This window comes from Phascolarctos cinereus, unplaced genomic scaffold (genome assembly GCF_003287225.1).
Source record: "Phascolarctos cinereus isolate Bilbo 61053 unplaced genomic scaffold, phaCin_HiC Scaffold_3;HRSCAF=262, whole genome shotgun sequence".
NCBI classification, from domain to species: Eukaryota; Metazoa; Chordata; class Mammalia; order Diprotodontia; family Phascolarctidae; genus Phascolarctos; species Phascolarctos cinereus.
This window is the reverse complement of record NW_027555736.1, coordinates 135,735,104-135,762,531: the sequence shown is the minus strand read 5'-3', so window position 1 is coordinate 135,762,531 and position 27,428 is coordinate 135,735,104. Positions and strand designations below refer to the sequence as shown.

Sequence of the window (27,428 nt, the reverse complement as noted above, 5' to 3'; positions counted from 1 at the left end):
TAACAATTACCAAAAAAAAATGATCACAGAAAGCATTACCTCCTCCCTTAAAAAGAGAATGAGAATAACTACTGATTATGTGCCTACTTTCTCATTTCTATAAAGTCTTTACGAGAAAGATCTATACAAGTATATGGGGATTAAATTTAATAAAAATAAGAAAACTCTTATAAGAGAACTCTTCATAGACTATTTTCTATAGCAGACCACATCTTTATGGGCACACAATTGACTGAAAGCCGAATTCCATTGTGTTTATTGTTTTATATTTATGTTCTTCAAAAAAATGGCATTTGACATAACTGAGCCAAACACAGTCATAAAGGTTCTCCTCTACCAAGGTTGCCATCATCCAGAAGATCATACCAGATTCTTTGAAGGATGCAACCACAGAGATAATTGTTTAATAATCTTATGATTATCGGTAACAGAAAGATGTGTGACACCAACGGTGTTTGCTATCATGATAAAGAAGGTTCTTCACGTGGTCTTTGTCTAGGTGAAAGTATGTACATCATGGAAGTCAGAAAATACTTTAAATCAGGATGGCAAAAAGATCACCTTTGATGCTGTGAATAACTGTGGTAATTTTTTTTTATTCGGGTGGGTTTTTTTTGTCTTATCCACCAATCTATTCCTCTGTAGCTGAGGAGTGCTCCCCTAACCCCAAGCCTACCCGATAATCCTTATACTCTTACTTGCTGTGGTTCTCTTTGGATTACATTTCCCTTTTTCTTCCACAAGTCTGACTAGACTACAGAGTTAAGTTCATGGTTATGAAATAAAAACTAAACAAAAAAAAAGAAAAGAAGTAGTTATAAATTTATTTTCTTTTAGTTCACAGACTATAGGTTAAGAATTAAGACTACAAGATGCAGGACAGTTGCCTGCCTGCATTAATAAAGGGATTTGGCTCACAGGGAAATCCCTACAGTGATAAAATCACAGGTCCAGTTCCTTTCCTCAAAAAATAAAATTCTAGGATGCTTAAATTAGCTGTCAAAATGATACAAAATTAGGTACCATAATTATTGCTTGACATCTCATTACTTTCTTGCTCTTTGGAATGGAGAAGTAATAATATGCTCTCCTCCTCTCACCCATCCTTACCTCTCTGCCCCATCTGAACAACAGGTCTTGCTCAGAAAATGAGGGAGCAGTGCTTACGTAACTGAATTGAAGCAATGGGTTTCTCTTGCTAAACAAAAGTGACTATTTGAAACTGAATTTTTCTTTATAAAAGGGGGGACAGCACCCCCAAAATGACATTACCAGCTCTCAGTTCTGACAAAGTGTTAGGAATACAAAAGGTGTACTTTTGCCAGCAGTACTTGAAGGAAGCGGAGGAATAGGTTAGCAAAAAAGGTAACTTTTGTCAAGCATGATCTCACTACACCAGAAATATCAGGAAGACTATCAGAAAAATGTGCACAGGTCTTTCATTCTGCCTTTTTACCTTGTCTGTGGTGATACTTTACTTATTTTCTTGCTCTCTCTGATGTAGTCAGACCACATTTCAATCACTCTGTCTTTCCCTAACAGAGCAAGAAACTTCAGCTATTTCTCTCAGTTACCCTCCCTGCTAATTCAATGAGTCACACTTTTAAAATTCTATCACTTTTTTCTTCTCCCTCCATCTTTGATGCTTTATAATTGAATTTTGGAACTGGTAGGCTGCATGACTTCTGTCAAGTAAGCCCAATAGGACCTGGAAGGGCTACTGATCTATAACTAATTCCACCCTCTTTGCAGGCACATTTGTGTGGCTGTAATTTGGGGGTCATTTTAAAAAATTATATTCTCAATTTACAGATGTTATGTGTGATAAATTGTGTATGTTTATTTTGGGCCAGAAATTTCCTCCAAGGTCCATGTACCTGCTAGTCTTCATTAACTATCCTCCACTCTCAAAAAGTTGTATCTGTTTACCATATGGGTTAAATAAAAAAGATCTAGAAAATTAGTGGTTGAGAAGGAGAGTCAAATTGGACTTGATCTGAATCCCTGCCCAGAACAGTGTTTTTATAACATGACAATCCTGTAAAGTAGATAGCATAAATATTATTATCTCCATTTGACAGATGAGGAAACTGAAACTTGGAAAAGTTAATCAACTTGAGAAGATCACACTATTCAGTAAGTGATAGAACTAGGACTCAGACCTAAGTTACATGAAACTCATCTAGTGATTTTTTTGAGACTCAGTTTCCCTATCTTACCTAGACTAAGCTTTGATCTGACCTAGTCTCATTTACCTCTCTTTAGGTACTGAACTGCTTTAGGCCATATACACCCCCACTACTCTCCTCTACTTAGGGCCCATCCTATTGGTGCCAACTTAATGAGTACAATTAATAGCTTTATCCCTACTACAACTCATAAACTCCTGAACTCAAGCAATCCACTAGCCTCAACTTCCTCAGTAGCAAGGACAATAGATGTTCTGCATTTTGCCCCTCAAACAAACTTTTGTTGTAACAAGGAACCTTTAAGACTGGCTTGGTATTAGAGGTGAAAAGCTTCCCTTTCCCCACTCTACAAATCTCTAGACCCGCCCCATTGATAATTTCTTACTTTCTCTTAATAGGAGACAAAGTCTTTTCATTACACAAAAAGAGATAAGGCTAGATATTCAAAGAGCTTTGAAATAGACAAGGTATTGATTTAGATCCTGTGATGAGATTAAGAAGAACTGAGTTTGACCAAGAATGTACTAGATGTCTGAAGGAAGGGGGAGCAATGGGGTGCTGGCATTAGAAAGACACAGAAAGGGGAGAAATAGGTATAAAAACAAATTATACCTATTTCATAATTTCATCCAAAGCTAGGCCTAATAAATAACTTCCTTGGCCAATGTTCACATCTTCCTTTGGCAGCATACTACATCACATAATTCTGAAGTATTTTCCATACTACTTGGTAGATGTATCTGGAATGGAGTCCATTTCAACTGAAAGGAGGTTGGAGAAATGTCCTAACTATTGTTATTCCATTTTCTTGGATAGTCTTTGCCTTAATGACCTAAGGTTTGTGGGACATCTCACTTTAGGATAAACATTAATGTAGTCCTCAGAATCACAAAGAATTCAAGACCCAGTTCTTACTTTAAAAAATGGGCAGTTAGAAATGGCAAAATGGATAGAGCACTGGACTTGAAGTCAGGAAGACCTAGGTTCAAATCTTGCCCCAAAACATTTACTAGCTATGTGATCCTGGGCAAGTCATTTTACCTTTCTGGGCCTCAGCTTCCTTCTCTTTAAAATGAGGATAATAATAGTGCCTGCCTCATGAATTGTTATAAGGATCCAATGATGCATGGTGGAGAAGTCTGGAGAGTAGCCTGGTGAGAAATGAAAAGATAGCTGACCTGAGTACCCTTTTAAAATGGAGTTTCTGGGAAGAACCATCCAAGGGAAGGACCTCAGAGGTAGAGAGTACTTCAGAAGATGTGAATTCAGGGGCTGAAGTGACCTTCCAAGCGGCTTCTGGAAAATGATGGAGAGGTCCAGAGTACAACCTAGTAAGAAATGAAGGTTTGTCCTTTCTCTCATTTTATTTATAATGCTAAGAATAACTGACCTTTATATAGTACTCTAAGGTTAGCAAAGTTTCTCATATATTATTTCATTTGATCTTCACAACAACCCTATGAAGTAGGTGATACAAATACTATTATTTTCATTTTCATAGTTGAGGAAACTGAAGCTCAGAGAGTTTAGATGATTTGCTCAAGGTCAAATAGCTAGTATCCAAGTTAGAATTTGAATTTGTCACTTCCTGACTCCACACTCAGAATCCCATCCACTGCTCCACACTGCATCAAAGACATCTCTTGTCCTTTCTGAATTTTCAAACAATGACTAGATGGTCCATGATAAAATCCATTGTGGGATTATTATTTTATTTTTGCCTTTGACAAGTGTTCTGAGAAATCCTTCTGAAATGACACTACAGCAGCCTTTCCCACGTGGTGAATTCGATCACCCTCCTCTTAACTTTCAACATTTCTTCCCAGAGCTTTCCATGCTGTGATCTAACAGAGAAACTTAGGGATCAAGGAAAAATCCTTCACTCTACTCTTCTCTTTTTACAAAAATTAGTGAAATGAACCAAGTCATCTTGAGTTGGGCTTCTACTAACTCCTAACTAACGTTTCAGTTCTTATCTAAATACAAATCTCAAAAACACTTGTTCCCAGAGACTGTTTTAAACAGTTTGCCAGATTGTGTACTGCCCTCCATCTCACCCTGCAGTAATAAGCACTTCCCCTGCTGGCACCAATAAAGAGAGGAGACATCTAGAGCAAGTAGGAGGCAGATGTCCTATTAGAGCAAAAAGAAGGCTATATTGAATTCTTATTTTTCCTTGATCACTATTTTTTTTGCCTCCCTTGGTAGGATTAGATGTTTCTTCCTGAAAGCAAATCAGCTCAATGGGGCTCCTTTTAAAAGCTCTATGCATAGAACAGCTGGGAAATACTCCCTGAAAAGGAAATCTTTATTTTCTGTCCAATTGAATAAAACCCCCACCTCCATGTATGCACCCCACAGGACCATATTTACACTGATGAATGAAAAAGACAAAATTTGATATTTGAAAAATGCTTTCAAAAGGGAAAGTACTACTTGTATGATCATTATTAACAGACAGATTAACTTTCTTGTCTCATGAGAAAGAAAAAGCATGGTTCAAGTCACCCTGATATCCATTTTATCACTCCAAAGAGCTATAGAACATTCCATAGGGAAGGTCATACCGATTGGGCTATCTATGTACATTCCTTTTTCTGTGCAGATATTAATCTCTGGGATATAGAAGATGATGAAAGGCAACGTAGTGCAGTGGAAAGAACATTGGATTTGGTTCAAATCCCAGTCTGCTACTTATTACCTGCTACTTAACTTCTGGGTCTCTGTTTCCTCATCTGCAAAATGAAAGGGTTGGACCAGATGATCTCCAGGGTCCCTTCTAGCTCTAAATGCTAGGATTACCTAAAGCGGAAGTCCAACATTTGCATAATTCCCAAATTTCAGATAAAAATCATTGTAGGTTATTTAGGAAGCACAGTTACATTTATTAAGCTCCTACTGTGCACAAAAAAGCTTGCTTGTCACTGGGAATGAAAAGACAAAAATAAAAAACAGTCCTTGCTTTCAAGAAACTTGCATTCTACTAGGGAATACAATATATATAAAAGGATAAGCAAATACAAGAGAGTTTGAGGAAGGGAATAACAGTGATAACTAGGGGGATCAGGAGAGGTTTCCGATCAAGGTGACTCCTGAGCTGAACCTTGAAGAAAGCTAGGGAATCAATGAGTGGGAAGAGGAGGGAGTACATTCAGACCTACAGGACATGCATGCTGGTAAGCCACAGAGGGAGAATGCTGAGTTTAGGTAACAGCAAGTAGGCCAGTATAACTGGATAGTAACACGTGAGGAAGGGGTAATGTGAAGTGTCTGCAAAGATAGATTGGAGCCAAAACATGAAGGACTTTAAATGCTAAACCGAGATGTTTCCATTTTATGTGAAAGGCTATAGGAAACCACTAAAAAAATCTCAATAAGAGAATAATGTAGGCAGACCTGTGCATTAGGAAGAGTATTTCAGCAGCTGTGTGGAAACTAGGGTGGAGAAATGAAAGACCAGAAGCAGAAATACAAGTTAGGAGACTATAATAATAATCCAGACAAGAGGCCTGAACTGAGGTGGGAGCCTATATGAAGAAAGAAGGGAACAGAAGAGAAGCTGTGGAAGTAAAAATCAATAAGATTTGTCAACTAATTGTATGTCGAAAAGGATAAATCAAGGATGGTTCCAAAGTCACCTGGGCAACTAGAAGGGAAGTGATATCCTTAGTAGAATAGTGAAGTCCGGAAGAGATGTGAGGTTGTCATTTTTTAAATAATATTTTATCTTTTCCCCAGTTACATGTAAAGGCAATTTTTAACATTCATTTAAAAAAAATTTTGGAGTTCCAAATTTTCTGTCTCTCTCCTTCACCTCCCCCCTCCCTGAGATAGTAAGCACTTTGTTATATAGGTTATACATGTTCAATCATGCAAAACATATTGTTATATTAGTCATGTTGTAAAAGAAGACAAGACACAAAGGGGAAAAAGCCAGGAAAAAATACAGAAAGCGAAAAATAGCATGCTTCAATCTGCATTCAAACTCCATCAGTTCTTTCTCTATAAGTGGATAGCATTTTTCATTATGACTCCTTCAGAATTGTCTTGGATCATTGTCTTGCTGAGAAGAGGTAAGTCTATCAAAGCCAATCATCGTACAATGTTGCTGTTACTGTGCACAATGTTCTCCTGGTTTTTCTCACTTCACTTTGCATCAGTTCGTATAAGTCTTTCCAGGTTTTTCTGAAATCTGCCTGCTCATTGAGATATGAATTTAAGAAAGAAGTCAATCAGTTCTTTTTCTGGATATGCTGAATTTGAGGTAGCTATAGGACAAGTAAGTAGAAATTGCTAGCATGAAATTGGTTATATGGGATTGGAGATCAGGACTGATTTGGAAATCATCTGCATAGAGATAATAATTGAACTCAAGGGGATTGATGGGATCACCTAAAGTAGATCTGCACAACTTGTAAACTTCTTCAGCTGGAAGATAGATTAGACTAAAGACAGACTGATGATGGTTGGTTGCCATGGGTCATGTGACAAACAGGAGAGTGTGCAGTGGCAACCCTACATTTTTCACTGGCCAACTGAAATCCTTTGGTGGGCCACAAGTGCCCACAGGACATATGCTGTGCAGGCCTGACCTAAACAGTGCAGAAAAAGAAGAGTGAAGAGGATGATACAAAGCCTCAGGAGATACCCACACTTGCTGGTTGAATACTATGTAAGAGATGGATGAAAATCCAGCAAATGAGTCTAAGAAGGAGTAATTTGTAATTCTACAAATTAGAGAATAAATGGGAGGCAGGTAGAGAGGAGTGTCAAAAAATAGCTAATGGAAAAAAATATCCAGGTGGGGAAGTTAGCAAAAGCTACAGAAAGGAGATGAGGACTGAGTCAAAGGCCATTAGATTTAGGAGTAAAACAATCTTTGAAAGAAAATTTTTTTAAATACACAGAAGAGAGCAAAAGAAAGGTTCAGAGGGAAACACAGACTAACAAGGAAATGTTGGTACTACTAAATTAAATTTAGTGTGTATTTTAAAAATAAGGTGCATGCAATAGATTCATGGTTGCAAATATATTACTCTTTTTCTGACCTTTTTAAAATATGAAAATGTTCATATTTATTGATAATTTCCTAGTTAATAATTAAGTAATACTTGAATGGTGGAACAGGAAGCCAAATTATAAGGGGTTGGGAAGTGGCAGGTAAGGAAATGGAGAAATTGGCATGGAAGGCTTTTTCTAAGAGTTAGGCTATGACTACCCTACCTCACCACGGCCACCACACCTCTTCACCTCTGTCTGGATTATTGCAATAGCTTCTTAATTGGTCTGTCCTGCCTCAAGTCTCTCAGCATTCCAATCCATCCTCCACACTGTTGCCAAAGCGATTTTCCTAAAGCAAAGATGTGACCATGTCATCCCACTATAGGAGGGAAGAAAGGGGGGAGGAGTGAGGGTGGAAGGAAAGGAAAAGAGGAACCAATGAATTCCAGTGACTCTATTATATTACCCCAGGATCAAATATAAACTCCTCTCTTTGATTTTTAAAGCTCATAGCAACCTTTCCCAATCCAATCAACATTTATTAAGTGCCACTCTCTGTGAGGAACTGTGCTCAACCCTGGGGGATACAATTAATAAAAAGACCGTCCTTGTCCTCAAAGAGCTTGCATTCTCTGGTGGGGCAGTAAAGAGCGGGCAGGACACCAAGGGATACCTGGCATGGGGGCATCTTGTTCCATGGAATTGAAACCAAGCAGAACAGCATTTGCAAAGGAGAGTGAGACCAAAAGTCCAGTTTCTGCCCTGTATAAAGGAAGGCATTGGGAGGAGTTTGGTACTCCACTCTAGCCCTCCAATAAGAGAGAAGAGGAGGTTGAGGAAAGTAGTGTCTGTCAAGGCTTCAGTAAACAGCAGTGATGGGTTTCACCTGAGGAACATCTTGTTTGTGAAGTTGAAATCAGATAGAGCAACAGATGTAGAATGTAGTGAGCCCCAACCAAACTCTCCAGCCTTACTATACATTACTGCCCTCTCTGCACTCTTTGGTCCAGCCTTGCTGTTCCTCACACATAACATTCATTTCCCATCCCCACACCTTTGCACTGTCTCTCATGACTAGAAAGCTCCCCTTTCCTCTCTCTTCCTTTTGGAATCCCCAGATTTCCTTCTAAACTCAACTGAAGTAACACCTTCTGTAAGAGCTCTTTTCTGGTCCTCCCTCCACCTAATTACTTCCCCCGAAAAGTTACCTTGTATATGTTTTGTATATACCTATGTATGTCGATGTTGACTATTCCCATTAAAATGTAAGGTCCTTAAAGGCAGAGACTATTTTGTTTTCATCTTTGTATTCCCAGAACATAAGCCTAGCACTAGACCATAGTAGACATTTAAGGACTGCTTGAAAAGAGAGAAAGATATAGGACAAATACCACAGGTCATTTTAGGGTCAGGTCTAGATTTTTTATTTCAATAAACATTTATTAAACACCTACTCTGTGCAAGGTAAGAGACACTGTGAAATAATGGATAGAGAACTGGCCTCAGAGACAGAAAGGACCAGGTTTAAGGCCTACCCCTAACACACATTACCTGTGTGACTCTGGTCAAGTCGTGTAACCTCTCCATGCTCCAGGAAACTCTTAAGTTGCAGAGAAGATGCCAAGTTGCATTGGTAGGAGTTTCCTTATGCAAGCATTTCCTATAGCAATGAAGTTACAGGTCCAGTCCCCATTCTAATCCCAAAGACATTGGGAATACAAAGACACAAATAAAATGTATCTGCCCTCAAGGAGTTTGCATTCTGCTAGAGGGGGATACACAGTATATATAAGTAAGGAGAGACAGAGAGACATAGAGAATATGCCAATAGCTGGGGGGGAATCAAGAAAGTCTCATGTTGAACCTCTGCCTTGAAAGAAAAAGCAAGTAATTTTATGATGCAGAGGTGAAGAGGAATTGCCTTCCAAATACGGGAAACTACCTCTAGAAAAGAAGGGAAGAAAATAGAATGTCATGTATAAGAAATAAATAGAATTCTGAGGGCATATTCTATATTAGACTTTATTGTCTGTGTGTGATTAATATGGATTAAACTGATTTGCCTTATATGACGTATATATGCTCATTGTAATAAATTCTAACATAGATAACTATTCCTTGAGTCTTACTAGTCAGAGTTTTGGTTTCCTCTGTAATCTATGACCCAGGGTCCCCAAAATTCTATAGGCTTACATAAACTAGGTCTGATCCCGGGCGGTTGACCCAAAAGGGACAATTTTTCTTTTTTAGGCTCATTGCTTTCACCTGGATTTAGTCCAGAAAAGACTCCAAAATAAAACTTAAAATATAGCCTAATGCTAGGTTGCTCCAAATGTGTATGGCAGGGTCTGTAAAAGCTGTCAGGACATTTAGTGTACCATATGGTTATTGGGTTTGGGATAGCCTTTATTTAATGCCATTGAAAAGGCATAAGGTAGTAAGGATTCACAGGAATATATGGACAAATACAGAAAAGGAAAGCACATGAAAAGCCCATCAGGTCCCCATTAGAAGGAAAAATGAACTTGGGCTTGTTGTCAGGGCAACCCTCTGTCTTCTGGTGTGTTTCTCTTTCTCCAAGAACATAATGCAGTCTCCTAAGACTTGTGGTACCACCTGGTGGTTTAGACTCCCTAGAAAGGCAAATACTGTATCCTTTGGAGGTTGCTGAACTATCAAACTCCTTTTCACCAGACCTGCACAGCCTGTATTGCTCCCTATCTTTGTTCTCCAAGCAGGACGGTGCCCAAGAATCATATATGCTGGGCTTTTCTTTCTCTAAGGAAGAGGATGCACCAAGGAATACTCTCTAAAAGTTCCAGTGTCCAAACTCTTGAACTTGAAGGTATTCACAAAGCAAACTTTTAAAGCTGGCTACTCAGTAAATTTCCCTTCTTTTCTAGAAGGCTCAATTCTAGCACTATGTTGGCTAGGATGGAAAGTCCTGACATTTTTGTAGATAGGAGAGGAGGAAGCTGTAGGTAAGGGGAGACTGAAGAGGAGAGTAAGAGAAGATTATCAAAGGGGAAACACTCACAGAGAAGTCAAGAGAGGCAAGGGCACATGTAGAATAGTTGGCCTATGTAAGTACAAGGCCCATCTCTTTTTCAGTGATTGGAGCAAAGGATGAGAGAGTAAGGGATTGGGCAGAGGAGTTTTGTAATGATGAGTGACTTTTATTTCCCAATAAAATTGGAGACAAGATTCTATGGTGGGAAGGACCAAGTAGCGAATGGTATAGTAGAGCAGTTGAAGAAAGCATGGAAGGTTTGGTACAGCTTCCTTGAGGATGCAATACAAGAGTCAATTAAGGAAGAGTGAAAAGATTACCTTGAAGCAGTGAGGGCTCAGTTGAAATTAAGTATTATAAATCTGTAGTGCCACTTTCTTGTGTGGTGTTCAGTATGACTCAAATTGAAACAGATAAGGCTGTTGGTAGAGTGGTGGTGGGGTAGCAGCAATGGATAAGGGAGACAGAATTATTCCACTTCATTTTTCCTCCTGGCTCAAACCATACCATTTACCGTATAATTTCCCCACTTGTAAAATAGGTATGCTACTATGTGCTATCTTACCAAACTTAAGGAATATTGCAAGAATTCATGAGTATCAGTGGAAACATAGTCATGGTCCTTTGTTTCCGTTTTATTTTCCAGACAAAACTGCCACTATATACTATACATTGTGTTTAGACTTGGTGTTTTAGTCTTAAACTTTCCCTAACATAAGAGGTAAGCTCTTTGTCCACCAAAAATACCCTTCCACTTGTTTGCTAGTTGAGATCAGGTAAGATGGGTCATCTCTCTCTGGTGCTTCATTTAGTATATTTCCATTCGTACTTTCCCTTGGCAATTAAAAAAAGATTTTTAAAAAGTTTATTTAAGCACTAAGAGTGAATCTTATTTTATTCAAAATGTGTAACACCTCATTTACCCTCCTTAATTGGTCCTACCAAGTTGATATTATCAGTTAAATGGCACAGTGAACCACAGACATGCTATACTCTCCATGAATGTTTCCTACTCATAATGGATGCTATGAAAACAGTCCTTACTACATCCATCTCAGAATTTTGTAAATGTTAAAGTTTATACTTTTCTTGTATAATTGCATAATAGTACACAATTATTTCTACCAAAAAATACACCACTTAAATAAATTATCACTGGCTGGCTTAAGTGATTATTTCATATTTCTATTGTGGCAGCAAGAATTGGTGAATTTTTCTCTGACATCTACATTGATGCAGTTTTACTTCGCTAAATGCTATACTCCAAAGGATCTGTGATCTTTCTGATTTGGGCATTCCCTCCAATGATTGGATTGCAGATCTGCAAAGATTACAGATCATTCTGTTCAGCTTCTGTCCATGTGATCCCATAAATTTGCCATAGGAGGGCAGGAATGTTGGGGACAGGAGGGGAATTGACGTGTCTAGGGCCTTCCTTTATTATCTTTACAGCATCATGGCTCTTCTTTATTATCCATCACTCCTTCCATGTGACCAGCCCTTCTTTTTCAGTCCTTCTGTACATTCTTTTGATGCCATCAAAAAAAAAATGTCCCTTCTCATTCGTAATGTGTTGCAGTCTGCTCACACCCACCCGCGAAACAAAGAAGCTGAGCTAACTCTGTTTGGGGGAAAAAAAACCATTAGGGGGTTAGATGGGGGAGGAATAATTTAATGAGGATAAAAATATTTGTATCAGCTATTATTCTTCAGTGGCTTCTAGGTTAAATCTTGCTGGTACCACTTTTCAGAATAGCCATGTACAGAAATGTTTCTTTAGCCCTTTGGTAATTTGAGCATACTTGGGTTATAACCTGGAACCTCGTGGGGTCTTCTGTGCTACTGGCAGCCTCAGCTGAGATGTTATCAGACAACTTAGATTCCAAGATGACAATGATTGCTGTACTCATGTCACAATATTATGAGGAGCTTTCTATTTCATTCTAGGAACTTGTTAAGAAGGGGAATGGGGAGAGGGAAAGAATAACCATTTATTAAGCACTTACTATGTGCCCAGCATTATGCTAAGTAATATATATGTGTGTGTGTGTGTGTGTGTGTGTGTATATGTGTGTGTGTATACATATATACATATATATGCATATATGTATATATATACATATATATATAATTTCCTTTGATCCTTACAACAACCCTGTAAGCCAGATGCTATTTATGATTCCATTTTACAGTTGAGGAAACTGAGGCAGACAGAGGTTAAGTAACTTATCTAGTGTCACAGCTTGTAACCTGACTCCACAGCTAGTGCTCTATCCACTGTGCCAGTTAAGAGGAATGGAAACAGTGAAAGGATAGAGCTGTGGTGGGTTCAGACTCTGACCTCTTTCTTTACTCCTTCCTTGTGCCTTTTCCTTTGGAACTGTGCTTAAAAATAACAACTTTGTACTTACATCTCTGCCCCCACGGAAAGTGTCAACTCTGAGATTTCCATGGCATGCCTCATTTCTATCCATTGGTTTGGCTACTTATATCACTGTTCGATGCTTTCGTAGTTCATATTTGAAGATTTTCTTATCCCAGAAGCATTCAATGGGTTTAAGATTGTTGACTTCTCTTCCATTCCTCAGTATCCTAATCCAGATTTGCAATTTCATCAGTGTAAGCAAACTCTTGGTGTGAAAAATCCCTCTCTTGATGTAGACCAGCAACTTGTCTGTAACTTACTTTCTTGGAAAATTACTTGGGGCATCAAGACATTAAATGACTTGCCCACAGTCATACATCCATGTGTCAGAAACAGCACTGGTCTTTCTGAGTTCAAGATTATCCCTAAGCCACACTGCCTCCCAGTATCTCCTAATACCACATGTAATTTCAAAGTGGTAGCTTTGTACTCAACTATTTCTAACTTTGCCACAAGCTGTAAATTTTCTCGTTGTTTCTCTCTCCATGTCTGTCTGTCTCTTTCTTTCTGTCTCTCCGTCTCTCTCTCTCTCTCTCTCTCTCTCTCTCTCTCTCTCTCTCTCTCTCTCTCTCTCTCTCTCTCTCTCTCTCTCCCCTGCTTCCCCAAAATATACACAGACATCTACATTTATACAGATGGTCTAGAATATTGAGTGAGACAACCCATGCAAGTGTATAAAATTTCTGGCTCTGACCAAAATCTGTGAGAACAGGGACAACATGTGTTCATATATTTTCTTTTTCTTGAGTGGTAGCAAAGCATAGCAACTATACCTGCCCAGGATTCTGTTTTCCAAATGTTATATTATATAAATGCCTTTTAGACTGAGAAGCAATGTGGTATACTAGAAAGGGCTAGCCTGAAGTCAGGAAAACCCCAAGTTTAAGTCTTGCCTCTGATTCATACAAGTTGTGTGACCATGGACAAGTCATATAATCGTATAACACCTTCATTAACTTTCTATGATGATAAGTGCAAGAGAATCTAATTCTATTGATAGGTGGAATTTACACAGAATTCCCTCCAACAAGGAAATCATAAATCCAGACCAAAATAAGGAGGGGACATTTGAATTAAAGCCAAGATCATTTATCTGTGCATGATTTTGCTATGGGTGCTACTTGGGAAACACAGATGAGATTTTGTTCTAGAATTCAAATAAGTTTCTTGAAAGGAAAAAAAAAAGAGCACCTTTACTAGTTGCCTGCTTAGACGCATCTTGAAATATTATTAAATATACTTAACGGTATGCTAAATTCTCCTTCAGGTACTCTAGTATTTCAGGTAAAAATGGCTGAGAACCTTCTATAATCCTCTAAATTGAACCAAAGTGTATATTCATTTCAAAGAAATGAGTTTTTCAGTGGATCTTCACAAAATTCTGATTTAATAACTAATCTAACAGGAAAAAAGTTTCATTTTTACAAGAAAATAAATTAGAATTTTCCAGCAAAGGATATGCTTATATTCTTTTGTTTTGCACTTTACAGTCTTTGAAAAGAAGGGTTTTTTTGTTCTTTTTACTTTCTAACTTAGTACAATATTGAAATGAGATGTTTGGGTTATCACAATGACAAGTATCTCTGCAGATGCTATTAGCCTGAATCAGCGCACTTCTATCTATGTCTAAACTATAATAAATGACACTGCAGTAGAAGTCCCAAAGTACCGCGTAGATGATAACCATCCAAGTGTTTGCTATTAACAAGCCAGCCAGTCATAAACTGAGCCCACAATACCCCCACCTTCCTGAAGGCCCAGGGAGCAGAGCAAAGTGTTCCCTATCAGCAAGATAAGAGAATGAAAAGGAATGAAACAGTAAATGAGCCATGTAGCATGAATGATACTGCATGGCAGACATTGTCACTGTTTTCCAGTGATCATTTCAAACAGAAATCATACTGGGTCTCCTTGTCCTGCCTCCTCATAATCAGATTGGGTTGCTTCCCTAGTGACCCCACTGTTTGTCAATTATCTGGTAACTAGAAGTGTGACTTAGCCCTGTTAGCTGTCAGGCAAATATATGCCTAGGTCTATGAAGCCATACTGGAGTCGATGTGGGAATCTAAGATTCGCTCACCCCCTTATAACTCAGGTCCTTTATAAGGCAGTGAGCAGAGAAATAGGTGCTTCTGAAGCCCTATACGTCTGGAACTGTCACAAAGACAAATGACTAGCATAGCATTGGTTTGCTGTTGGCATATAGATACTGGCATGGTGCCAAGAACAATACAAACCATAGCATCAAGTCCACCCCAAAACTTGAATAAATTCAGAATGGTTTGTTGGTGGGTTTCTTTTCCAGTAGTCTATAGAATCAGGTTTTTAATTGCAAACTTCCAACACAGAGAACACCTTCTAGAATTAGAGCTATAACTAAGATGGGATGACTGGCACTTTGCCCTTGGGTGCCAAACTTAGAGGGCATTAATAGTACTTTCTGTCACCAGGCAGCGTATAAACAGACCCTTGTATCTAATTTGCAAGAATGATTAGTTAAAAAAAGGAGACTACTACATCAACTCCACCCATGGTCTGCCTGCCTCTCCCTGCCAGTCAATAAAGATGCACTTGCCTTTTTAGGTCGGTGATACTTGGCGTGGGGGCAATAACTCTTAATCCCAGCTCTTTTCAGAATATTACCTCCCTGAATATTCTCCTGAAATATGTTTCATATGAATGCATCTGTGTAGCCTACATCAGATTGCACGCCGTCTTGGGGGGGGGGAGGAAAGGGGAGAAAATTTAGAACTCAAAATCTTATGGAAGTGAATGTTGAAAACTAGAAATTAATTAATTAATAAAAAATTTAAGAATATGTTTTCCTGTTCCTCCTAACTTGCCCTATTCCTTGAGTCCCACTGGATTCAGTAGGCCACTACTATAACATTTATCATCTTGTTCTCTAACATTTGCATATAACTTTACAACATATTTCCCTCACAATTCCTGAAGATCTGCTTTGGAGGTGTTTTGTATATATCAGTACATGCATATGTTGTCCCTTCCATTAGACTGTAAGCTCCTTGAGGTCAGGAAGTATTTCCCTTTCGCCTGTGTATCCCCGGTCTCTTGTATAATGCTTGGCATATAGTAGGCATTTAATAAGTGCTTCTTGATTGATTAATCTCCATTTTCTAGAAGAAAAAACTATTAAAAAACCAAGAGATTACATAACAGAGTAGCATAGTCCACGGTGATACAGATAGTAACTGGCAAAGCTGGCATTGGAACCCAGGCCTCCCAATTCACAGTTCAGCACATTTTCTGTTGCATCGTGCTACCTCTCACTATAGTATGACAGAGTGGATAGAATATAGGAGGTAATATTGAAGATGGCATGTATGAAGATACGTATCAATTGTACATTCATCTTAGCTAATTATTCAGAATTAGAAAGGGCTCCTTCAGGAAGATGGTACCATGTATTCATAGCTACTACTTCTGAGTCATTTAACCTCTAGAAGCCTCAGTTTCCTCGTTTGTAAAATGGACAAATCACATTAGTGTTACCTTCCTCACAGTGTTGTTGCAAGGCTCAAGTGAGATATTTGATGCAGAGCACTTGATTGATTGAAAAGCATTATATAAGTGACAGATACCATTATTATTACTATTGGAATTTATTCATGCTTGGTTACTCAAAAGCAGTTGTGTCTGAATCAAGTAGAAAGAGGACCACTAAACTGCATGTAAAAATCCCTGCAGGCTGCATATTGACTTAGAAAACTACATATTGGGGGCAGCTAGGTGGAGCAGTGGACAGAGCAAGCGGCCTGGAGTTAGGAGGATCTGAGTCTCAGACCAGACATTTGATACCGACTAGCTGTGTGACTCTGGGCAAGTCACTTAACTCCAATTGCCTTAAAAAAAAGAAAAAAAAGAAAATCACCTATTAACTTTATCTATGTTTTATTGTATTTTTATTTATTTTGTTAAATATTTCCCAAGGACACTTTAATCTGGTTCAGGCTGTTGTTTGCCACTTTGCAGCCCTCAGGCCATATGTTTGATATCTCTTCTCAGAAGCATCAGTACTTAGCTCTTTATGCTCAAAATGTTAAAAACAATACATGGTAAAGAAATCTGAGCAACACACACAGACTGGCATCCAGTCTCATACTAACATTTTTTTTAGGCAATAAATGACTTGCCCAGGGTCACACAGCTAGTAAGTGCCTAAGGTCAGATTTGAACTCAGGTCCTCCTGGCTCCAGGACTGGTGCTTTATCTACTGTTCCACCTAGCTGCCCCATCACACTAACTTCTAATGATCACTGATGGAATAGGTCAGGATCAGAGTGACTAAATTAATTTAGTTTTAATTCAATTTTAATTTTAATTAATTGAATTAATGCTTATACTCTCTCCTGAGCCTGCAAATATAAATATAAGAATGCAATTTCAGATATTTATAAGAAAGTTGGCCTTGAAGCACTATGATTAGGCTATAAGGTTTGCTCCAGCTTATTAGCACATATATTATTTTGAACCCGTGTATGAGGTGGGGGGGGGGGGAGGAACTGAAGAATGGGTAGTAGGTATGGATATATAGGGCCAATTTCACACAGGAGCCTCTACAAAGCTAGCCAGCATGAACCTATCAGTTGACACATACCCTGCTTTTGCCCTATGAGATCAAAAGTATTTTTGTACAAGCTGTGCTCAGTTTAGCACAACTGACTCATGCCTGTCTCATTACTTGTGATACTTATAGCAGAAAATAACAAACATGCACTGTTCACTTGACTTCTTGGTGGTGCTTTGACTTGTAAGGTTTAATCAGCCTATACCTGACCTCAACCTGGGTTCCCCTTACCTATGCAACCCTTTTGGAAGAGGGGAGGGTTTCTTCTGTCTTTCCGGGATGCCTCAGCAGCTTAAGAACAATAAACACTCCTGTGAGTGAATAGGAGTGGCATACAAAGGAAGAGAATTGAGTAAGAGAGGGAGCTAATCAGAATTGCTGAGAGTGGTCTGCCCCAAGCTGAAATTAGGAAGAGATTGGACCTATCTATGTTGTAATACTGTGCAAGTTAGCATTCAAGAAAAAGCTAGAATGCACATTGAAAATAAAAGCACAGCCACACTGCAATCCAATAGTTCAAAGCAACTGCTGAACTTGTGGCTGAGAGGGGAAGACTTTATTTTATGGATTCAGGATCAAACTCAGGACTCTGTGTCTTTTTAGTTCAGATGTCATTCAAAGTAAGTCTTTGAGTTTTTTACACCAGTTTTTTATGTAGAGAATAAAAGGATGAAAAAGTCAATGCAAGTAAGGTTTGGTTCATGTGTTTTAAAGATAGCTGTGCCCTGCATAACATCAGGACATAACACGAAACTACTAGCTCTGACCAAGTGGCAGCCTATGAACCAGCAATTCAAAAATTTTCCCCCAAACTGGCTGAAATCATCAAGGGCTATTGTGTCAACTAAGCCTTCATCGTCAAGGACACTGAGTTGTTCTGGAAGAAAATGTGTTATGGTTCCTACGATGAAAAATCTGATTTCAAAGAAGTTAAAGAAGGATTTGATAGGCAGCCTAGCATTCTGTATAGAGGACCAGTATTGGAATCAGGAAGGCCTGGTTCAAGTCCTCCCTCTGAAGCACGCTTGCTTTATCTATCAATGCTCCCTAGCAACTCTTTAAGACTATAAGCCACAAATGATTTCAGAAAAACCTAGAAAGACTTACATGAACTGATGCAAAGTGAAGTGAACAGAACCAGGAGAACATTATACACAGTAACAGCAATATTGTATGATGAAGAAATGTGAATGACTTAGCTCTCCTCAGCAATACAATGATCCAAGACAATCCCAAAGGCCTAAAGGTGAAGCACACTATCTGCCTCTAGATAAAGAATTGATATTGTCTGAATACAAACTGAAACAAGCAATTTTTCACTTTTTTATTTCTTTCATTCTTTTTTTATTCAAGTCTTCCGGTATAATATGACTAACATGATAGTGCATAGTGCATGTATACCCTATATTTGATTGCTTACTGTCTCAGGGAGAGGAGAGGGGAGGAAGGAATGGATGGATAGAATTTGGACCTCAAAACTTCATTTAAAAAACTCAAATGTTTAAAAATTGTTTTAACATGTAATTGAGGGAAAACAAAATATTATATATATATATATATATACGTGTGTGTGTGTGTGTGTGTGTGTGTGTGTGTGTGTGTATATGTATATGTAAATGTACATAAAGACTATAAACTATAGACATCCTGGACTGATGGAGGGAGTTTCCTATACTGGTAAAATCCAACATTTTCTAAGAAGACAGATCTCCTTTTCCTTGGATTTAATAATGCAAAGGAGTTGAAGATGAAACCCTTGCCTTTGTTTTCACCAATTTTAACACATTGAAACACTATGAAAATGTGAGAAATTCAGTCATCTGTGAACCAGGTCCCTTCCAACTTTAGACCTATGACTCTATGAACCCAATCATAATCACAGAATCTCAGAAGCTCTTGTTAAGAAGGTGGATGAAGTAGGAGGTCACAGTGTTAAAAGGCTCATCAATATAAATACTGGTTATGAAAGCCTACAGCACCAGATAGAGTAGAGAACAAAATATTAAACCAGGTGCTGAAGTTACTGAGGAGGGATGGAGAGCACCCTGGAGGTCATCACATGGCAGGAAAGACCTTAGAGATTAGGAAAGATCTTAGAGGTTGGGAAGGAGCATAGAACCTAAGTAGCACATGAACAAGGATCCTCACCATACCTCACCCCCAACAGTTGGTCTCTTAGCTCATGCTTGAATTTGTGCAAGGAGAAGGAATGCACCAAACCTTCATGCTAGTTTGGGATAGTTCTAATTGTGAGGACATTTTTCCTTACATTAAAGCTCCAATTTACTTCTTACAATTTCTACCTACAGCTCTGGGAGAAGATCCCAAAGAGGTAATGAAACATACCTTCTCACTCACTGCAGGGCAGTAGGAGACCACTAGGAAAGAATATTGTATATGTTGTGAGATACAGCTGTCATCTTGGATGTTTTATGTAATTGTTTTTAAATAAGGAAAGGTTCAATGAGTAAGTTTCTGTGTAAGTAAATGAAATGATTGTTATGTAAAAAGCATAAATCAATCATTTGTACCATCAATCCTTTCCACCCCTCCCATGGCTCCCACTCCTCTAACCTTTTCAGCTGAGAACGTTGATTCATATTTTCACTGTAAAAATTGAGGCCATTCACTGAGAGCTCCCTCTCCAAGTATGAGATAAAAACAAACTTAAAATGCCTACCAAATGGTATATGTACAAAATTCATTAGTTATTCAAGGTTAAGACCTGAGGTCAAATCCAGTTGCAGACACTTACTAGCTGTGTGACCCTGGTCAAGTCACTTAACCATTCTCAGCCTCAGTTTTCTCAACTGTAAAATAGGGATGATGATAATACCTGCCTCCCAGAGTTGTCATGAAGATCAAATGGGATAATATTTGTATAGCACTTAGCAAAGTATCTGGCACATAGTAGGGGTTATATAAATCAATCAATCCATGAACATTTAATAAGCACCTACTGTATGCCAATCATTGGGCTAAGTACTGAGGATACAAAAAAAAAAAAGACAAAACACAGCCCCTGCCTTCAAGGAACATACACAATTTGATGGGGCAGACAACATGCAAACTTATGCAAAGCAAACTATATACAGGATAAATAGAAAATAATTAACAGAGAAAAGGACTAGAAATGCTAGCTAATTATTTTTATTATTATTTGACTATAAATCAGTCTTAACCTTTCTGAGTCTTGATTTTTGACCAGTAAGTTGGAAATAATAATACCTGCATCACCTTATGCGCCATCATTGGCAAAGTGATTTTCCTAAAGCATAGGTCTGACCATGACGCATCCCTACCAAATCAACTTCCGTGGCTCCTTATAACCTTTAAGATCTAAGATGAATTCTTCCTATTGACATTAAAAACTCTTTACAACCTATTCCCTTCCTATCTTTCTGAGCTTTTAACACTTTACTCCTCTTCACACACCCTGTGGACCAACCATACCAGCATGTTTGAGGTTCATCACACAAGCCTCCACCTCCCTTCTATGTCACTTTACAATGGCTATTCCCCATCCCTGGAATGCTCTCTTTACTAACTTCTGACTCTTTGAATCCCTGGCTTCCTTTAAGAATCAGTTCAAGTGCTACTTCTTATCAGAGACCTTTTTCTGCTTCATCCAGCTGCTAGAGCAAACTTCCCCTCTAAGGCTACCTTCCATCTACCCTGCATATGTACCCTGTATTCCATCTTATATATGCCAATTTGTATTGTCTCTCCCATTAGAATGTAAGCTCCTTGAAAATAGGGGCTTTCCCCCCTTTTTCCTTTGTACCTCTAGCACTTAGTACCAAGTACATGTTTAATAAATGCTGTATGATCGAATGATTCCTGAAACAGTGTTTCCCAGAAAGGTAGTTGCCAATGAAATGGCAAATCAACCTCAGTGATGTTAGGGGGAAAAAAGGTGTCCACAATTTTGCTCTAATTTCTAAAGATTTGAAGGGGAAGGAGACAAAGCCAATGCTGATATTGCCAAGGTAGGCGTGCTTTTAGGTACAGCTGTAATGCCAGAGGGTTTTGTGTTTTGCTGTTAGCATTTTTATTCCTTGGTATGTTTTATTCCTTGTTCATATTCTGTTCCTTCAGATTTCCACTAGTTGAGTGCTATGATGATTTCTAGGATTGATATTGGTGGGTTTTTTCCCTCAGCACAGCTAAGCAGTTACAAAGATCTGTCACATGAAGGCCTACATATTTGTTTTTTGTTACTGATACCTGGCATAATACTTTTCTGGCAGCAGGGGTGGGGTTTGCTGTAAGGTGGATAAAAGCAGGCAGCAGGAGTCTAATCTTGAGATCTCTTGTAAGTTCTGCAGCTGAATTCTGCCTTCACTTTGAAATCCGAGCTGAGCTTATGCTTTCAACGACTCCACTGGAACATGTTGAAGAGTTTGATGCCAGTCAGCTACGTTCTGCAGATGTGCAGAATGACTTTTCTTCTATCTCAAAGCAAGCAAATAGAAGAATCATTAATTTTTAGAGTTGGAAAGAATTTTAGAGGCTACATTATCCCAACCTTTTCATTTATCAGTTGATGCAGAGAGATTCCATGACTTGTCCTATCCCAATAATTTGTGGGGCTTAATCATATGCCAAAATGAGATCTCTTGTAAAGACAGAAACTCTTTCATTTGTATCTTTGTGTCCTAGTGCCTAGCATAGTATCTGTTACATAAATGTTTATTAAATTGAGTTGAATTGATTTCCTAGGATTGTTGAAAACATCCTGTTCACTGAAATCATTAATCATGGTTTAAAGATTTAAGCTTCACCAAAAAAAAAAAAATCAACAGCCTGGTGAGGCAATTGCTGCTTATATTCAATCACTGTGTTATTGTTAGGACAATTAGAGTTATTCAAACATGGAATGGACTATCTTAGGAGAAGCTTCCCCCAAACAGAGGCCTTGAAAATATGTAAGCTTCTTGGGAGTAAGAATTATCTCTTTTTTTGTATTTGTGTCCCCAGGGCCTAGCACATAATAGGTACTCAATCAGTGCTTGATTTACTTATTGATTGATAACCAATTGTCAGATATGTTGTATAAAGAATTTTCATGCAGTTACAGGTTGGACTTGATGGTCTCTGAAGTCCTTTTCAGTTTTGAGATTCTGTAATTCTATAATCTCAAAACTATGATTCTATGGATTCCTTAGATGATCTGTGATAGGGTTACCTTTCCTGTAGAGTACATAATGAAACCTGTGAATGATACCTCTTGCTTGCATTAAATGACATGATACAAGGCCTTAATCATTGGTGTTAGATGATTATCTCTCACAGAAATTAAAGAAGTAGTTTCTAATATCAGTGCTGTCCATCACTTGGAGGCACAAAGTTTTTGACAATTGAGCCAACAGAAAATCTGATTATCTACAACATCTGAAGATTCAATTCCACAAACATTTATTAGGCATCTTCTGTGTGTGCAGAATTCTGTTAAGCATCGGGAATAAAACAATAAAAAGTAACAGTTCTTCTTTTGGGAGAATTGATTATATAATAAAGGGACACAATAAATATACAATTAAGTATACTAACCAGGCAGAATGAGATCAGAGCAAAAGTGAGATCAAGACATAGGAGGAGAGATCACTTCCACAGTGGAAGCAAAGACCAAAGATGCAAATGAAAATTAGAATTGTTGCTATGTCACAGTTACAGAGGGCACCGGAAAGGATGGGATCAAAGTGAGAGGGGTGATAATAATTAGCCTTTGCAGAGAGAGAGAGGTTTTGAAGAAGGAAAGATGAAGGATCTCATAATAATGATCTTGATCTTCTCAGTACAGTAGTAGACAAAATCTCCCAAAGGATAAGGAAAATAAATTAGGGAATTGAAGAAAGAGGAAAAAAGGTTTAGAACACCTGCTATAAGAAGTGTGAGGGAAAAGTCCATCAAAGATGAAGAAAAAGATTGTCATGTATATTAAAATCTCAGATAAGGCTAGATATGAGAAATTTGTAGTGAACCTAGTCACCAACTTATTAGAATTGGCAATCCAAAACCAATGGATTGGCTCTAACAGTATTTGGTGACTCAGAAGCAGCAGCAAAGAAGGTAGACAATAGGAATGGTTAAGGGGGAATAGCAGAGTAGGAACTTCAAAAGGCCAAGGGGACAACAGACCCAAAATGGGGCACAGTGCATCATCAAAATGGCTATCAGGTCAAAACTGTAGAGTGAGGTCAATGAAGTTAGAAAAGAGGTGATAGAGAGGTGGAATCATGGGATCATTTCAGAAGTCATGAGTAAAGGACAACATCATCAGGAACAAAGCAAAGGGGAAATATTAAGGACATGTGGATAGAGATTGGAATTTCAAAGTTCAGCATCTTGAAGATGGAAGTTTTATATAAGACTACCTCTATAAATTAGAATAGAAGTCAGAGGAGTTAAGGTTGATGAACTAGAAGGTCACTGTTAAAGGGTCATCAGTATAAATACTGAAGTCATGAAAGCCTATAGCACTGGATGGAGTAGAGAGCAAAATATGAAACCAGGTTCTGAAGTCACTGAGGAAGGTTGGAGAGGACCCTAGACGTCAGTATATGGTAGGAACTAGGATCTGGTTGACATGCCATGGTGGATGGTGTGTTTATCAGAGAGGCTGATGAATGATGGTGGGAGAAGATGGGTCTGGAAGACACAGAGGGAAAAAGGAGTATGCCAACTCTTCCTGCTGCTGGTGTGAACCAAAGGCCATTAAGAAAGAGTGGATAGCATTAGAGAGGGGAATGAAGGATTCCATGTTTTCTGAGGAAGTTTTCCAATTAATATCTGTTTTCCAATTAGTATTGAGGTAGAAGGAGCTTTAAGAGGAATGAAAAGAAGGGTATGATTTCTGGATTTCCAGACTAACCCTCAGTTCAAGATGCTCCTTTCTCTGCAACCTTCTAAAACTTTTAAGAATAATGAACTGTTTCATGGGGTTAAGAAACTTTCTTTGGTATTCTTTCTGCACTGAGGCTACTGACTATTCACTCTTATGTGCAAATGATTTTGGAGTTACACATTTGGTTTCTATCCTTTTCTATTAGCGACTGCTAATTAACATTTAAATTACAGTTACTTAATGTATTATAAAATATTTTAGAGGAGCTAAGAATGTGATTTTAATTGTAGTATTTTTTTTTTTGCTGATTTGCAGAAAATGTGCTTCAGATAAAGAAAATAAGGCTTTGGTGAAAGAAGGCCAAAACGTCCTCAGGTCTTTTAATTTTAAGAAAAGAATTAAAGTTGGATTTTGAAGAATGTTGGAAATAATCTAATACTTTAAGGACAAGAAATTTTATATTACAAAACTCAAAAATCAGTACTGTGTTTTACTTTAGTTGATATGGTATTATCTTTATTGGATTATACTTTTTAAACCCAAGTAAATACACAAAATATACAAGAAAAAGCTATGTTAGGTTAGGTTGAATATTTTAATTCAGTAGGACATTTCACATAATGAACAAAAAAAAGTGAAAATGTACAAGACTGTAATACATAGAGGCTATAAAGCCATTAATGTTTTAGGAAGCTAGTGCTCCAATAATAATGGTTATTATAAGGGTTATTATAAACCAATGTGAAAAAATTGTTAACATTATCTAGTGAAATAATTATTCTAATCCATTTGAATATAAATGTGTATTGTTAATGACTATCTCATTAACCTTAACAATGTCAGAGCACTTTCACTATCCAATTTTGCTAAATCATTGCCCAAGATGATAGTTAGGAGAACTTTTCACTTAAGAATATAATTCAGATACTTGATTGGGTCCCAACAAAGGCTGTTGTGCAGCTGGACAACATGAAGAAGTAAAGCAACAGAATGGAAAAAGCAATAGAAAGGTAGTAGAGAGATTTGGGCTCCAACTATACCTTCTACCATCATTAACTATCTCACTTTCGACTGGTTGCTATTGCTTTGTGTATCATTTTAAGACTGCTGGAAAGTAGAAATAAATCTGTTCCATACAGTGGTAGAACAATAAAAATAATAACTTGTTTGTATAGTATTATATGTTTATGCAACCTAATATCCATTTCCTAGAAGTTTGGTAGAATAAATTGGATTATAAATTAAGTATTTGAGCTTATTGAAAGAAAAAGTATCATCAACATCTATTATCATTTTAATTATAATAATAATGATGATTCCAGAGGTAATTAAAATGTGCATATTGTAAAACATTGCTAGACCATCATAAGTAGCCCATACGTATTTCATGAACAGCATTTCAGTGAAGATCAACAGAGAAACAGAAGTGGTATTGTTCAAGGAGTCTATTACAGACCACTAATATAGAAGGAGAACATAGAGGAAGAGGTTAGGAAACATCACAAAACTGGCACAGAGGTATCATATACTAATGTTGGGGGCCTCAATTTTCTGCACAGCTAGTGAAACACTATATCAAAACTAGAATAAACAGTAAGTTCTTTACTTGCCTTAATAATTTGATGTTTTAAAAGATTAAAAAAGCAGTAGCAAAGGAAGTTGCTATTTGAAATCTATTCTAACAAACAAGGATTGCTAAATAACTGTTGTGATCTCTGGTCATGGGAAATGTGAGAGGACTTTGTTCAGTCATTTCAGTCATGTCCAGCTCTTCCTGACCCCATCTGGATTTTTCTTGGCAAAGATACAGGAGTGGTTTGCCATTTCCTTCTCCAGCTCATTTTTCAGATGAGGAAACTGAGGCAAACAGAGTTAAGTAACTTGCCCAGGGTTACCCAGCTAGTAAGTGTTTGAGGCTAGATTTGAACTCACAAAGGTGAGAGTCTTCCTGACTCCAGGCCCAGCACTCGATCCACTGCACCACCCTACCTGCCTAGAATAAGAGAGAACTGGAGAAAGGCAAAAGTCCTATTTTTCAAAAGGAAGACAAAGAAATTTGCAAACTATAGGCTAATGAGTTAAACTTTGATTCCTGGCTCTTCCCAGGTAGTGGTGCTCCCACTCTCCTCTAATATCCTTTGTCTGATTCCTCCTTCACTTCTTAACTTGTGTAGCCCATGTAAACTGAATGCTCTCCCAACCCTCACTTGTATTGGTAGGCCAGGTGCCCAAAGGGCTGCAACCATCCTTCAGAGTTTCAGGATAGCCCTCAGTGATTGGGGGTGGTTATCTAATACTATAGCTCACAAGCCCTACCAGTGCACTCCCCCTCATGCTTATCCAGATTTAATTAGCTTTCAGCAAGTGGCTTTTATTAAGTGGTTAGGTATAGTAAAAATAAGCAAACAAAAAACCCCATTCCCCCAAATCCTGTGACATACTTAAGCGGGGAAACAACAGACTGAAGCTTTCACATGGCAAAAGGGTAATAGATAGCTCCTTTAAATCCTTTTGCTGATGTCCTCAGTACATTCCCCTTCAATATGCTAAAGTTTCTGTTAGGCTTCTCTTGGAGCCTTTGATTTGCTTTTCCTCATCACTTTCAGTCTTTGCACAGCTGCCAATGCAGACTCTGCCATCAGCCACTGCTGCCCGGGGCATAAGACTAGATCAGCGGGAAGCTGAAAAGTCCAAAATCCTTCAGGCCTTTGGAAACCCATGAGGTGTTCTCAAGCCAAGGTGGCAGGGGAGGGGAAGAGAACAAGGGTCTCTCTCTTTCCCCCATCCCCCCAATAAGCTTCTCAGAAGCTTAGTTATAACACCTGAACCCTAACCTTCTAGATATTCAAATCCCCAGGTCCTGAACTGGCTCAGTATTTTTTATATGACCCGCAGGGTCATTTCTTTCTCCCTCCCTCTCTCTTTCCCTCTCTGTCTTTTCTGTCTCTCTGTCTCTCTCTCTCCTTCCCTCTCTCTAATTGAGGGGGAAGAGTTGTTTCATGTTCAACTTTGTATTGCACAGTTATTTGAACACAGTAAGCATTTAACAAATGTTAAATTGAAAATGGTTTTAAAGCAGGGATAAGATTTGGATAGATGAAGAAGAGAAACAAGAGGTTTCCAGGATGGGACAGTGATGTGAGCAAAGCCACAGAAGTAAGAATAAGCATGGGGTATGTGGTTATTGACTGGGAGGAGATTATCCTGACTGTACAAATATTGGTGAGTATTGAGAAGTAAGACTGGATAGGTAAGATGGAGCCAGATTATGAATGACCCTCCATGAAAGTCTTTTGTAGTACCTATCTATATTCACTCCTACCAATTAGTACAGTGTATTGCTCATAGAAGGTATTTTAAAAATTGTT

General features: G+C 38.2%; 1 pseudogene; it reads left to right on the top strand.

Moving 5' to 3' along the window:
* LOC110192237 (protein FAM204A pseudogene) overlaps positions 1-26,782 on the top strand; it is a 63,055-nt pseudogene extending 36,273 nt beyond the window's left edge.
* The last annotated feature ends 646 nt before the right edge of the window (positions 26,783-27,428 follow it).